This window comes from Squalius cephalus, assembly GCF_949319135.1.
Source record: "Squalius cephalus genome assembly, chromosome: 19".
NCBI classification, from domain to species: domain Eukaryota; kingdom Metazoa; phylum Chordata; class Actinopteri; order Cypriniformes; family Leuciscidae; genus Squalius; species Squalius cephalus.
The window spans coordinates 17844904-17861480 of NC_137140.1; the positions used below are offsets into that span (position 1 = coordinate 17844904).

The window sequence follows — 16577 nt, forward strand, 5'->3', positions numbered from 1 at the left end:
TTTTCCTGTCATGGGGGCTGAGAGTGGACGGAGGAGCTGAACACGCAGCGCCGGATGAAACTCTATGAAGCCTCTGTGCAGGTAAATAAGGGGAATTTATGTTGGTTGAGAGGTTATAGTATAGGAAGTGTCAATGGTCCATTTCCAAGATAGGTGGCGGTAATGCACATATTTGTCTGCGATAGGCCGTAAAAAGCAAGAAGAAGAAGAAGAGGCCTAGAGAGGAGGTCCAATCTGTTGTGTGGAATTGTGCTGTTTGGTAGCCTTTCCTTGTGTGTTGGTGCACAGACGTGGTCTGGTTGAGAAGGTAGGCCAAGCAAATATTGACTGTTTTGTTTTATATTTATAAAGCTTGTTTCACTGAATTAGATGTTTTTAATGCAGACACAAACATTGTGCGGTCCGGTGACATGTCCATGGTGGTTTGTGCATGAATGGTTTGGTGAGCAGGTAGGCTAAATAAATAGTGATGGCTTTGTTTCATATTTATGAAGACTTTTACTTAATTAGGGAATTGTTTTTAATGCAGACGCCAAACAGTGTGGATTTGTAGGCCGCTGGTCATGCCCGTTTCCATCTTGGAAGTTAGTCCAGGATTAGTGGCTGTGTTGCAGGTAATTTGAGTTTTTTTATACAGTGTTTGTAAGTGTCTTGATTTTATTTTCTAACAAGATTAAAGAAATACATTTTGTAGTTATTTTTGTGTATTGTTAATTGTTAATTTGTATTGCTAATTATGTTTTTGTTTTTGTATTAGGTTTAGTTGATCGCTGTTCTTCTTGAGTTTGTTTTGTTTTGATTTCCCCATCTAGCCAGTACCGACATGTGCGCGCTGTATGCCTCCAGCACAATGAGTGTATAGATGTGAATCGTACTGGCTAGTGGCGTGTTTTCTCTTTTTACTTTTTTCTTGTTTGTATGTCACTTCCCAGCCTCGTGTTGCCAGCCAACTCTTGTACTCTTTGTACTATATTGATGCTTTAAATCACATGAACTATTTATTTGCATGAGACTTAAGTTTGCAGTGGAATTGATTTATTTGTGTTGGTCTGAGTGTTTTATTTTTATTTAATATGATTTTGGGGTTGTTTGTGTCATTTACTTTGTGCTTTATTTTGAATTGTTGTGTGTGACAAAGTTGGGATTGTATAGGGGTCCATAAGAGGTTGGCTGGTTATTAATATCCTTTGAGGGGGAATGAGTTTTTGTTCTACGATGTAGTTTCTTTTCTTTGATTTGATATGAAATATGTATTGTCATATAGATTTATTTGTCAATAAATTCGTTTATTTTTGTGAGTACATTGTAGTTCGTTTCTTTTTGTTCTCCCCCTTGCTTAAAGGAACGGTTCCCTTGGTAACATTTTGGCGTAGTCGGCAGGGTAACCATTTTCTTTTATGTGGTATTAAAGGCTGGGAAGTGGATAGTGTTTTTTTTTTTTTTTTTTTTTTTGGCAGGGAAGAACAGCGATCAGCTTGTGGGACGACTGCTTGTGACGACATCGGATTGGTCTGCTGCAGTTATGGCAGAGGAGCTGCAGCAACTACGAGAGCAGTTAGAGCAACTGCGAATTGAAAATGAAAGACTAAGACAGCCTCATCAAGCTGGAGGTTCAGCAAGTGTTGCATCGAGTTCAGCCCTAGAAGGTAATGGACAGCGGAGTGAACCGGCTATATATGTGCCTAGAGAAAGAAAATGTTCAAAATGCTCTGGTAAATTGTCTCCTGGTTCTCTTTCACTGGAGGATTGGATTGAAGAGGTGGAGAGTTGTATTAGAGGGAGACATATGTCTGAATTAGACAAAGCCATGTTTGTTTATGATCATTTAGAGGGGGAGGCTCGGACAGAAATTAAGTTTAGGCCCGAGGAAGTTAAAGAGAATTCCACTGAGATATTTGCAGTGTTGCGTGAACTGTATTGCTCTTCTTCTCCCTATGTTTTAATAGAAAGCAGAAGGAGGGGGAATCTTTACAAGAGTTTTCTCATGCATTGATGGCTCTTATGGACAGGGTACGAAAAGCTAACCCTAATGCTGTGTCTGACTATCAGGTGGTTCTGCGAGATCAATTTTGTGAAAATGTTCAGGACCATACCCTTCGTAGAGAACTAAAGAGGTTGGTGAGGCAGAATTTTTCTTTGACTCTCCTTGACTTGCGCAAGGAGGCAATGCGTTGGGTGGAGGAGGGACAGCCTCAAAGAAATAGATCAAGTAGAGTAGTTCCTCATTCATTTGAAACTCAAGCTGTTGTTACATGTGAAGAGAATCGGGTGGTTGGTTCTGAATTGGCAGAATTGAAAAATATGGTCCTACGACAACAGGCACAATTAGATTTGATTCTTAAAACTTTGAGTACTCCAGAAGGGGCTGTACGTAATGTTAACAGAATCCTAGAACTAGTAGATTTCGTAGAGCACCTGATGGCCAACCCATATGTATCAAATGTAATCAAGCTGGTCATATAGCAAGATATTGTGTAACCAATATGCAAACTAGGTCTGTGCCTGCTTCAGGTTCTAGTGGGGGGGCAGTTGCTGAGTCTGTCTCTTCGGCGGAAAACTAGAGCCCTCCAGTATGCAGAGCCACACACTGGAGATGAGGACATTAGGCTCAAGTGATTCTCAAGCTTTTTCTAGTTTGGTAGGGTCTTGTCCAACATTAATTGTTAAAATGGGAACGGTTGATGTGTTGTGCTTACTGGACACAGGGTCTATGGTTACCACTGTAACAGAGTTATTTTAACCATTATTTTTTTGGATTTGGGGAAAGGTGGTCTCCGTGACTGTGCATGGTTAGCATTGAAAGGTGCAAATGGGATGGATATTCCATGTGTGGGGTATGTAGAACTTGATGTCAGTTTATTTGGGGTAACGTTACCCAGGAAAGGGATTTTGATTGTAAAAGATGCCTGTTCCCCTAGTATGTATGCTCAGAAGGAGAAGATTCCAGCTGTGTTGGGCATGAATATTATCCGAGAGTGCTATGTTAATTTATTTAATGAACATGGTACTGAGCTTTTTCAGATTCCCCAAATACAAGCAGCTACCCCAGCATGGAAACAGGCACTCCGCTGTTGTCAAAAAATCGAAGCTGTCTCAAATTCTTCTGAATTTAAGGTGAGAGTTCAGGGAAAAAACCCTGTCCGTGTTGCTGCAGGTACCATGACCATGGTTCCGGTGACCTGTCCCCAAGTTTCAGATGCTGTGAGTTCCTTTTAGAACCTTTGGGGCCAGAGGAAAATGCCCTTCCAGAGGGTTTGCTGTTGTCTCCCTCTTTGGTATATGCAGAAAGGGGGTTAGTGTATGCACCCATTGTTAATGTAGGTAGTACGGTGGTATGGGTGGCACCACGTCATTTTATAGGTACAGTCCAAGTGGTGAACGTGGTTACTGCCCCAGAGCCTACATTACAAATATGTCTTGAAAATCTGTATAGTGCTCAGGTGTCTGTTCAAGTAGCTGAGCAGTTGTCCAGCGGCGACATTGACCTTCCTTCCTGCAAAGGACTTACTGAACAGGAATTAGAGCTGGCAAAGCAGCTATTAAATAAATATCAGGAAATTTTTTCCACGACTGAGGGCGATATAGGTTGTACAGCTCTGATTAAACATGAGATTCCATTGGAAGACGATAAACCAGTTAGACAGCCATATAGACGAATTCCTCCCTCCCAGTATGAGTCCGTAAGGTCTCATATTCAACAGCTTTTGGACAGTAAGGTGATAAGGGAGAGTAGTAGTCCTTACTCGCCCCCGATTGTCCTGGTGCAGAAGCGGGATTGAACAATTAGGATGTGTGTTGACTATCGTCACTTGAATTCGAAAACTAGAAAGGACGCTTATCCACTGCCGAGAATTGAAGAGTCTTTGGATGCTCTGACTGGGGCAAGGTGGTTTTCCGCCTTAGATTTAGTAAGTGGGTATAATCAGGTTGAGGTAGCGGAGGCAGACAAGGCAAAGACAGCTTTTTGTACTCCATTTGGGTTGTTCGAATTTAACCGTATGCCCTTTGGGCTGTGTAATGCCCCAGGGACATTCCAAAGACTCATGGAACGGCTGTTTGGGGATAAGCGGTTCTCTTCTTTGCTTTTGTATCTGGATGATATAATTGTATTTTCCTCTTCTGTACAGGAGCATTTGTCACGGCTGGAGGAGGTCTTTAAGCGATTGCAGCAGGAAGCTCTAAAGATTAAATTGAGCAAATGCAGTTTTTTTCAAAAGCAGGTGAAGTATTTGGGGCACCTAGTGTCTGAGCAGGGGGTTTCCACTGACCCTGACAAAGTGGCAGCAGTAAAAGAATGGAGTCGTCCAGTACACTTGGCAGAGCTTCGTTCATTTTTAGGTTTTGCCATGAATTGGTAACAAGACTGAGTGGTTCTGCAAGAAAGGGTAAGACCCCAAGGCTGCCGTTAGCTTCTGTGTGGGATGCAGAGTGTGAGAACAGTTTCCAAACATTAAAGACAAAGCTAGATGCAACCCATCAAGGTTTGGGGGCAGTTTTATCCCAGGAGCAGGGTGGTAAGCTTCGTCCCATTGCTTATGCCAGTAGGGGTCTGCGGAGGACAGAGCGGAATATGGAGAACTATAGCTCCATGAAACTGGAGTGTCTGGCCCTAAAATGGGCTGTATGTGATAAGTTTAGAGAGTATTTGTTGGGGAATGACTTTATTTATACTGACAATAATCCTCTCTGTCACCTGCAGACCTCAAAGTTGGGTGCTCTGGAACAGCGATGGTTATCACAGTTCGCTTCTTTCAATTTTGTGATTAAGTACCTCCCAGGAAGGGTGAATCGAAATGCTGATGCACTGTCTCGGCAGGCCATGAATAATGTGTTTCCAGGAACAGAACTTCCCCAAGTGTTACAGCAGCAGGTGAGGGGAAGATCTCCAGAGCGGGTAGTGGTGAGTGCCAGTGAAGTTGCTGCATTGCCTGGATGTTCACAGGTAGATCTTTCTCATTTGCAGAAGGCAGACCCAGTCCTTGGACCTATTGCCAAGGCCTGGGAGGCAGGTAGTGTGTTGCGTTCTTCAGAGTTGACCGGTAGGGACCGAGCTGTAAAGGAGCTGGCTAGGCAGTGGGACCGTTTGTGTGAGAAGGATGGGTGCCTCTATCGCGTAGCGTACACACCTGATGGTCATCGAGAGATATATCAGTTATTGTTACCTCAAAAACTTCAAAGGGAGGTGTTTTGTAGTTTGCATGACAGTCATGGGCATCAAGGAAAGGACCGAACGGTAGAAGTAGTGAAGCGTCGTTGTTATTGGCCAGGGATGGTGAGAGATGTGGAACAGTGGTGTCGGAAGTGTCAGCGGTGTATTCTCGCTAAAGCGGTTCAACCAAAGGTGAGGTCTTTTATGGGAACACTACAAGCATCCCGGCCTCATGAAATTTTGGCTGTTGATTTTACCGTGTTGGAGCCTGCAAGTGACGGGAGGGAGAATGTGTTGGTGCTCACTGATGTTTTTCTAAGTTCACTCAGGCCATCCCTACTCAGGATCAGCGAGCAAGCACTGTAGCGGAGGTGTTGGTCCGGCATTGGTTCCATTTGTTTGGGGTCCCATGTCGTCTGCGTTCAGACCAAGGGCGAAATTTTGAAAGTAACCTTATTAGTCAGTTATGTAAGGTTTATGGTGTACAAAACTACCCCGTACCATCCACAGGGTAATGAGCAGTGCAAACGTTTTAATCGTACTCTCCATGATTTATTGCGGACTTTGGCCCCAGAGAAAAAGAGGCGGTGGCCACAACATCTACCACAGCTTGTTTATGTTTACAACACCACAGTGCATTACTCCACGGGGATGAGCCCGTATTTTTTAATGTTTGGATGTGAACCCAAATTACCAGTTGATTTCTTGTTAAATCAGCTGGAAGAGACTGCAGAGACACCTGATCAGTGGATTGTGGAACATCAAGGTAGGCTTCAGGCAGCATATGGGGAGGTACAGGAGAGACTGAGAGAAAAGGTTGCCCGTCGTAATCGACGTGATGAGGGTAGAGTAAATGATACGCGTTTTGGAGAAGGCGAGTTGGTCTATCTCAAAAGCCATCATCGTGGACGACATAAAATTCAGGATGTGTATGATTCATGTCTGTATAAGGTGGTGCGTGAACCAGGAGAGCAGGGCATTGTGTATTCTGTTGCTCCTGTGTTTCAGGCAGGGCCTGTGAAGCAGGTCCATCGGATGGAAATGCATAAGGCGTTTATTGACCCTGTCTTAGGTGATGTAGACTCGACTGTGTCTGAAGCAGTTGGCTCGAATGGTGGGTCTACCACAGATTCAGATAGTGATTTGGCATCATGTGTATTATTGCAAGATGATTGTGATGTGTCACCACCTAGGACAGGTGAGTATAGTACTTTGGAGAGTTCTCCTTTATCAGAGGCTCAACCCTTAGAGCTGAGGCGTTCTAGAAGGAGTACAGCGGGTCAGCATTCAAACCCTTATAGATTGCCTCGGGCTGCTGTTGCACCAGTAGTTGGGGAGGAGTTGTAGTCCCAGAGACAGATTTGATATGCTCTTTATTATGGTGATGAGAACACTACTTTGTGTGTGCATCGGCGGGTCGCCGATTAATTCCTGGGGGGAAGAATGTAGCCGGTGAGGTGGCAATTAGTAGAGTGCAAGGCCAGGTAGATAGAGGGTTTTTAAGCAGGCACCTCTAGGGAGGCCTAGAGAGGAGGTCCAATCTGTTGTGTGGAATTGTGCTGTTTGGTAGCCGTTCCTTGTGTGTTGGTGCACAGACGTGGTCTGGTTGAGAAGGTAGGCCAAGCAAATATTGACTGTTTTGTTTTATATTTACAAAGCTTGTTTCACTGAATTAGATGTTTTTAATGCAGACACAAACATTGTGCGGTCCGGTGACATGTCCATGGTGGTTTGAATGGTTTGGTGAGCAGGTAGGCTAAATAAATAGTGATGGCTTTGTTTCATGTTTATGAAGACTTTTACTTAATTAGGGAATTGTTTTTAATGCAGACGCCAAACAGTGTGGATTTGTAGGCCGCTGGTCACGCCCGTTTCCATCTTGGAAGTTAGTCCAGGATTAGTGGCTGTGTTGCAGGTAATTTGAGTTTTTTTATACAGTGTTTGTAAGTGTCTTGATTTTATTTTCTTATATATATTTTATTTACATTTTCAAATTAAACGAACAAACAAACAAACAAACAGGGCTCAGATGCAGCTATTGCCAGTTGTTTACAGTCGTATTTAGTACAGCGGTAGGAGGAAAGGTTGTTAATACAGGAACACAATTAGTTTACTGTATTTTAGCTTTTTCAAAATGAGTTAAGAAAGGGTTCCAAGAGCGGAAAAATGTGTCCATTTGACTGGTGCGGAGTTTCTCCATTTGTATTATGGATAGCATATCAGTAACCCATACCTGAAAGGAAGGAGGAGTGGGAGACTTCCATTCCTTCAATATCAGTCTCTTGGCAACTATCAAACCCAGTTCCAATGGTTGCCGCATTATAGTTGTAATTGTCCTTGTTATTTGTGAGCAGCCAAAAATAGCAAGTCCAGGCTCGGGCTGAAGGGGCCTCTGATATGCTTTGGAGTACCAGTCAAATATTTTAGACCAAAAGTTTGCCAATGAAGAGCAGGCCCAAAAAGCATGGGACACTGTACCCTCTGACATATTACATCTGTCACACACTGGAGAGACTGATGGATATATTCTATGTAATCTGACTTTGGAATAATGTAAGCGATGGACAATCTTAAATTGAATTAATTGGTGTCTGCTGTTTATAGAGCAGGAATGAATATTAGACAAACAGGTGTTCCACATGGATTCAGATAGTTCCACACCTAACTCTTCTTTCCAAGTATCCCTAGTTTTCAGTGTGCGCAGCAATACAGTCATCAAATAGACGTACAATTCTCGAAATAAGACGCTTGGAGAAAGGAGAGCTCTTACAAATATCATAAATTTCATGCTCCAGGGGTAGATTTTGAAAATCTTCAATTTTTGATTGGGTGTAATGCCTAACCTGCAGATACCGAAACAAATGGGAATTAGAGAGATTATATTTTTCTTTCAGTTGGTTGAATGATGCAAATTTACCGTCAATGTACAGATTGTTAACTGAGACCAAGCCCTTCTTTCTCCAGTCATGGTAAGATATGTCATGCCAGGGAGGCAGAAAACAATGGTTAAAACATATAGGTGTTTGTACTGATGTATTTGGTAGTTTTAGAAAGCACCTAACCTGGTTTAAAATTCTTACTGACTGTTTTACCACAAAGCATACATTCTTAGAGGACTCTGGCTTTTCGAACTTGGAAAATAACATAGCTGGCAATGAAGAATTATTCACCGAGTTGGCCTCCATCTTAAGCCACAAAGGGCTTGTAAGCGTCTGATTATCCAGGGATCCCTGCTGCCAGAATATTAATGCCCTAACATTGGCAGCCCAGTAATAGTGTTTAAATATACGTAGGCAAGTCCAACCCTCCCTCTGATCTAGACTTCTGTAAATGTGCCTTTGAAATTCTGGCATTTTTGCCATTCCAAATATAAGACAGGATAATTGAGTCCAAGTCTTTAAAAAAGGCTGCGGTGAGATAAATGGGGAGATTTTGACATAAGTATAAAAATTTGGGAAGGGAGATCATTTTAATTGAGTTTATGCGTCCAATCATTGATAAGGGAAGAATTTTCCAACATTCAATATTTTGTTTTAATTTTGAAAAAAATTCTGCGAAATTTTATTTAAATATTAGTTTTGGATCCTTAGGTATAGTCAAACCAAGGTAGGTGAAATTATCATTAACTATTTTGAATGGAATACTTTGTAAGAAACCTGGTGAATAAGTACTGGAAAGAGGCACAAACTCACTCTTTGACCAGTTGATGGTGTACCCTGATATTTTACCAAAAGACTCGATCAACTCGAGAAGAGGGGGAACTGATTTTTCAGCATTGTATAAATACAATATTACGTCGTCAGCATATAAACTGATAAGCGTTTCCACACCTCCAACCTGAAGCCCCTTCACCTGTGGGTGCTCTCTTATTGTTACAGCAAGAGGCTCCAGTGCAATAGCAAAGAGCGCCGGAGACAATGGACAGCCTTGCTGAACCGAGCGTTGCAAAAAAAAAGGGGCTGACCGATCACCATTCGTCAGAACAGAACAGCACGGTTTAGCATATATCAGTTTCACCCAAGAGATAAAAGTTTCCCCGAATCCAAACCTGCATAGTGACTCAAACATATAAGGCCACTCGACCTGATCAAAAGCTTTATGTGCGTCAAGGGACAAAATAGAAGCTCCTTTAGTACCACTAAAATCAGAGTAAATAGTATTGAGCAGCCGCCTGACATTAGAAAAAGAGAGTCTGCCGGGAATAAACCCTGTCTGGTCTAGATGGATGATAGAAGCCAAATATTTGTTCAATCTAGTAGCCAAGATTTTAGTTATTACTTTGCGATCAAAATTTTGAAGCGCAATTGGCCTAAAGCTTGCAGGGTCGGTTTCGTCTCTGCCCTTTTTTAAAATTAGAGAAATGTTTGCTTCATAAAGAGTTTTTGGCAGTTTTCCATTATTTTTAGAATTATGCATCATTCTGAGCATAAGTGGTGCAAGAATATCACAAAATCTCTTATAGAATTCTGTGCAGTAACCATCGGGCCCAGCAGCCTTGCCTGATGGAAATTACTTTATGGCATTGATGACTTCCTGCAGTGTAAAGTCTGAATCAAGACATTTCTTAGCAGCGTCACTCAATTTGGGCAATGATATAGAGTCAAAGAAATCATTCAGATTAGATTGTGAAACATTGTGTTTGGAAGAGTAAAGCACAGAATATAATTCCCTGAAACGATGGTTTATGTCAGCAGGATTGGTTAGAAGAATGCCTGTTTTAGACTTAACACCACGAATTGCTCTTGAAGCCTGGGCACCTTTAAGCTGTTGTGATAATAGTTTACCGGGTTTATCCCCAAGCTCAAAGTGTTTCTGCCTTAATTTCAAAAGTAAGTTCTTAACTTGGCCACTCATAATATCATTGTATTCATATTTAAGCTTCAATATCTCTTTATAGTGATCCGGTGATTTAGAATTTTGGTAAATTCTTTCCAAACTAGGAAGAGTGTTAATTTCAAGCAGTCTCATCTCTCTCTCCTTTTTAATGGCTGAGGTGTAGGAGATTATATCACCACGCAAGACGACTTTTAATGTTTCCCATAGGGTCAAGTCAGACACTTCACCATTATCATTTAATTCTATAAAATCTTTCAATTTAGAGGTTATATTCTTAACAAAGTTGTCATCACTTAGAAGGTTTGGGTTAAAACGCCAAGAATAAGTTTGTTTTGGGAGGGAAATATTTAATGATATTGCTAAGGGGCTGTGATCAGAGATCAAAATATTATGGTATTTGGAATTGGTGATTTGAGAAATAAGGTTAGAGCTAGTCAAAAATTAATCAATCCTACTGTAGGATTTGTGAACATTTGAGTAGAATGAATACTCTTTGTTTGTAGGATGCTGAATCCTCCAAATATCTACTAGATTCCTAGTTTTCAAAAGGTTGTTTAGAAGCTTTATTGATGCAATTTCAGGTGCTGGTCGTGTAGATAATCTATCTAAGAAAGGATCTAGATAGCAGTTAAAATCCCCGGCTATTATTATGTTTGAGTCACTATCGTCTGGAAGCAGATCAAAAACCTTTCTGAAAAAATTGGGCTCGTCCGTGTTCGGACCATATATATTAAGCAGGGTTAATGAGAACGAGTTTATAGTACCAGAGACCAATAAATATCTACCAAGAGGGTCATTGTTAACAGAAGTTACCTGAAATGGGATATTTTTTCGAAACAATATTTCCACACCACGGGCATGCGAGGTAAATGGTGATTGATATATTTGAGATACCCAATTACATTTCAACCTATGTTGCATAGCTGTTTTGATATGGGTCTCTTGTAAAAAAATTATATCCGCAGAAAGAGATTTCAGGTGTTTAAAAACTTTCCCCCTTTTGACTGCACTACCAAGCCCTTTCACGTTCCATGAAATCAGTTGTAAATCTCTGCCTCCTACATGCATTTTACCTTGTACTTGAGTCATTTTGAAAAAAATGCAAAAAAATACAATTGCTGTTGCAATACCGAATACAAGTGAGTAAAACATGTGCATCTGAGCCGAACAAGAACAACACAGTACCACAACCACCCCCCCTCCCTCACTTCCGCGTCCCCCGAACCTGACGCGTATCTTCCCCTCTTGGCCAAAACAGGAGCTGCTGGACAAATAGTAGGCCCGACCCAAGTAGCGCCCTCCACCACAACGTAAATATAAGTCTGAAAATTGAAAGCTAGAAACACATTTGTAAACAAAGTAAAATACGCCTTTAAAGGAAATTGTCCTGCGCCCTGGTGTATCAATAATTGTCATGTGTCTGGACAGTCACTTATTGACACGCAGTTCGGAAAAGTGGTCAACAGTGTGGCGCATTTAGCACGGAAGAACAAACACGCTCACCTTGAATAGAAAGTAAAAATGACCATCACATTATTTAACCCCCTGAGGTCGGCAATCACGCCGGCGTGATCTACTCGTTTTTTTTTTTTATCAGTTGATTTTGATTTTACATACTTGTGTTGTACATCATTCAAAGCTGTTAAATCTCGTCTTTTATTTGTGTACACTCATAATAAAAACAAAATGTTGTGTTTTCCGTAAAACAAAGAAAATAAACATGATGCGCGTTCTGCCGTCTCTCTCAATGTGAAACTCATTCTGAAACGCGACAGAAAATGACCTGTAACTCAGCTAATGTTTGTCACACAGACTTGAAACGCATGTCTATACAACGCTTGGAATCTCTATTTTTAAAGTATGTAAATAATATAAAAAACAAATATTCTATTTTTAAGTAATCCATACGAAAGCAGCGGCATGTACAGTTTCTCAAACGCGTCCTCATTAAATTTAATTTGAACACGCCTACGAGCGCACGAGCGATTGACATGCAAATGATCCATGCGGAGAAACGCAGACCTGTAAAACGCCCTCATCACCTCAAAACAAAGAAGCAGAGACTTCGTAACTTACTCCTTACTGTGTTTGAAAGACGCGCCAGAGCTTACATTGGATTTAGGCTACCTCAGAAGAAGAAGAACGCGATTTGTAGACAAGAAAGATTTAAGGTAAGAAATTTTTACATATTAGTTTGTTATTGTTGCATAAATGTCACATTGCAGTTGAACTGTTGCTAGATATATGGGGAATATTATAATATTTAGACCCGTGTTTACTGTTAAGCCTACTGTGTTTGTGGATATCTGGTCAAACGTAGATATGTATGGTAACCATAATGTTTTATATTTGAGCGCGATCGCGTTTGAATGTATCAGATTTTGCAGCGCGATCGCGTTTGAATGTATCATTTGAACATTTGAAAAGCAAAACGCACCAAACGGCTTCATGTTTTTACTATTATCTCATTTCATATCATCATAACGAATGGAAACATTTGAAGTAACATGATAATCAATATATTTTTCTCTAGCTTGGTTGTTACTGAAATATTTTGGAAGATTTATACTGCTATCTATTGTTATTATTATTTTACCCAGCACTGCGCATAGCTTATGCCTACAAGGCACAACAAACCTTGTGTTCATTATATTATATATTGTTGGAAACATTTGTGTGTGTGTGTGTATTTTGTGAACTTTAAAAAGCAATTTTAACCAGAAAAATCTAATATTTATTTCCAAAATCGTGCAGGCCTTTCTCTTGATATCAGTATGTTCATTTTTCTCAGGGCCCAGATGCCACTGAGTCCTGCCGACTTCAACATTCACATGAGTCTCTGGAACATGAACATGGTAAAGTGAAAATCAAACACCTTGGAAATTAAAGGTATGTAGCCTACAATGTTTTTAGGAATGGCACAAAGGTCTGTCTTTGAAGTGTTTTTTTTGGCATTTGTTGTGTATCTTTGGGTTATGTTGTGTTGTAAATAAATCCAAACAATTTAAAAGCCATTCTTTTTTAAATCTCCTCATTTACAGTATTGTGCAAGGTTGCTCAGAATGACAGGGCTATTAGGAGCTATATTAGGATAGCTCCTAATAGGGCCGTTGGGGAGGTTCTTTGTCTTTCTCAGGTGAGAAAAGCTTACATATTAATGAGCTGCCGCATAAGGCTTTCTAACACAAAACACGTCGTAAAATTTTTAAATCAATATATTGTCTTCTCTGAATGAGCAGTCAGGGTGATTTTCACATTGTTTTGGAGCAAATATTCTAGGCTACGTGATACAATTTTCAAAAGTCTTGTGAAGAAATAATCAGTATGGGTTTCATGGCCTTATTTCAGTGAGAATTTTTTTTTGTATTTTCACAAACCACGCATAAATGTCATTATCTCAAAACTACAAACTTTTACATACATGCTGTTGATATATTATTGTAGCAGAGTTTGTGCTGAATACAGTGTAATCAGACTTTATCCATGAAAATGTCACAAGTAACAGAAATAACCAGAAATGTCAGAGCATGTCAGAACACTGTAACGGTAAAAGATGAGGAAGCAATTGCAAGTGTACTCATTTATTGAGAAGGCAGAACAATGAACAAACAACAGCTGGGACACAGGATGGCAACGCAGGGACCCCGATGGTCAGATGATCCAGTGCAGACAGTGAAGTGGTGCGGTGAGTCTCCCAGGTGACGAATAATCCAGAATCCAATGGAACACGAACAGAACAGGAACAAGGCAGGCACAAACTCGACACGAAGACTGGGAACACAACCGGGAACCACATACAACGATCTGACAGGGGAAATGAGAAGGTGGTGAGTATTTATGGGGTGATGAGATGAGCTGCCGCTGGTGACGGGAGTGATGAGCTTAATTGTTGATGATCGCTGATCAGACGACCCGCCCACACAATCAATGCACAACACACACACACATGACAACAGAACACGAGACAAGAAGAAGACAATGGATTTATGAACCGTGACAGTACCCCCCTCCCTAGGAACGCCTCCTGGCGTTCCCAGGCTCCCTTACCTGTCGATTGTAATCATCGATAAGGGAGTGATCCAGAATGTCTCTAGCAGGTACCCAACTTCTCTCCTCCGGACCGTAACCTTCCCAGTCCACCAAGTACTGAAATCCGCGTCCCCTTCGCCTCGAGTCCAGAATACGATTAACCGAATAAGTAGGTTCCCCATCTACGAGTCGCGGCGGGGGGGGAACCGGGGCTGGCGGATTAATGCGTGCAAAAAAGACGGGCTTAATTTTAGACACATGAAAGACGGGATGAATCCTCCTGTACACTGGAGGAAGATTGAGGCGGACTGTCACCGGACTAATGATTTTAGTGACAGAGAACGGGCCAATGAATTTGGGTGCAAGTTTATTAGAAACGGAGCGGAGCGGAATGTCCTTAGTAGAAAGCCACACTTTGGAACCGACGACATATACGGGAGGCCTACGCCGGTGGCGATCGGCTTTGGCCTTGGTGCGTGCCCCCACTTGGAGTAAAGTCTCACGGGCTCTAGTCCAAGTGCGGTGACACCTCTGGACAAAGGCGTGGGCGGAGGGGACCGCGACTTCGGATTCCAGACTAGGAAAAATAGGTGGCTGGTACCCTACACTACACTCAAACGGTGATAGACCCGTGGATGACACTGGCAACGTGTTGTGGGCGTACTCCACCATAGACAGTTGCTGACTCCAGGAGGAAGGATTCTTGGACACTACACATCGCAACGTTCTTTCCAAATCTTGGTTGGCTCGTTCGGTCTGACCATTGCTCTGGGGATGGAACCCGGAGGACAGACTGACAGTCGCCCCCAGAAGTCTACAAAACTCTCTCCAAAATTTGGACACAAATTGGGGACCTCTGTCAGAAACCACGTCCGTCGGGAGGCCATGAAGCCGAAAGACGTGGTCAATGACGATCAACGCTGTCTCCTTGGCTGACGGTAATTTGGGCAAGGGAATGAAATGGGCCGCCTTCGAGAACCGGTCCACCACGGTTAAAACTACCGTGTGACCCTGGGAGGGTGGGAGGGCGGTGATAAAATCTAGAGCGATATGGGACCAGGGTCTCGAAGGCACCGGCAGCGGTTGAAGTAACCCATCCGGGGGTCGATTGGAAGTCTTACCCATGGCGCAGACTGAACAAGCCAAAACAAAACTGTGAACGTTACGAGCCATACCAGGCCACCAGAATCGTTGCTTGACTAAAAATTGAGTACGATTAACTCCTGGATGGCAAGCCACATTGGAACAATGACCCCACTGAATAACGCTGGACCGTAGACCCTCAGGCACAAATAAACGGTTCGGTGGACAACGAGTCGGAGGCGTTACCCCTTCTAAGGCCTTCTTGACCTTCGATTCGACCTCCCATCTGAGTGAAGAGATGAATAGATTCTCTGGTAAAATGCACTCGGGAGTAGACGGGCGTTCGGAACGGTCAAAAATGCGCGATAAAGAATCGGGTTTGATGTTCTTGGAACCCGGGCGGTACGAGAGAGTAAAGTCAAAACGACCGAAAAAAAGAGCCCACCGAGCCTGCCTGGAGTTCAATCTTTTAGCAGTCCGAATGTATTCCAAATTCTTGTGATCGGTCCAGACGATAAAAGGTACCCCCGACCCTTCTAACCAGTGGCGCCACTCCTCCAATGCTAACTTGACTGCCAACAACTCCCTGTTGCCAATGTCATAATTACGCTCGGCAGGGGATAAACGATGTGACAAAAACGCGCAAGGATGCATCTTGTCGTCTGAAGGCAAGGCAAGGCAAGGCAAGGCAAGGCAAGTTTATTTATATAGCACATTTCATACACAATGGTAATTCAAAGTGCTTTACATACTATTAAAAATAATCAGAAGAAATAAGAATATACAAAACAGTTTAAAATAAAGAAACAAGAAAGAACTAAAAATAATTAAAACAGTTTAGAATAAAGAACAGTTTAAAATAAAGAAACGAGAAAGAACTAAAAATAATTAAAACAGTTTAGAATAAAGACTAAAATAAGACACAGTATAAACAGTCGGACAAACAGTGACACAGTGCTCATTCATTAAATGCAAAGTTAAACAGAAGTGTTTTGAGTCTGGATTTGAATGTGACTAATGTAGGAGCACATCTGATCTCCTCTGGAAGCTGGTCTGAAGGAGAACGCTGGGATAACACTGCACCTACCCCCACCTCTGACGCATCGACCTCCACCACGAACTGACGTGATGGATCAGGGGTTATCAGAATAGGGGCTGAAACAAAGCAACCCTTCAGTTTGGCAAACGCAGCCGAGGCTGCGTCTGACCACCTGAACGTAGTACTGGGGGAGGTCAAGGCGGTCAGAGGCGCGGCTAGTTGGCTGAAGTTGCGAATGAAACGCCGGTAAAAATTGGCGAACCCCAGGAACCTCAGTAGGGCCTTACGGGAATCTGGGTTTGGCCAATCCACCACAGCCTTAACCTTGTCAGGATCCATGCGCATTCCCTCAACCGAGATGATGTAACCTAAGAAAGGAACAGACTGTGCATGAAAAACGCATTTCTCCGCCTTGACAAAAAGCCCATTCTCTAGCAACCT

The 16577-nt window shown here is 42.2% G+C and overlaps 1 long non-coding RNA gene across 1 annotated transcript; it reads left to right on the forward strand.

Moving 5' to 3' along the window:
* Nucleotides 1-225: 225 nt before the first annotated feature.
* Nucleotides 226-943, forward strand: LOC307147043. The gene is made up of 4 exons (XR_013819210.1): nucleotides 226-307; nucleotides 385-450; nucleotides 530-614; nucleotides 758-943. It is a non-coding gene; the product is annotated as an uncharacterized lncRNA (long non-coding RNA).
* The last annotated feature ends 15634 nt before the right edge of the window (nucleotides 944-16577 follow it).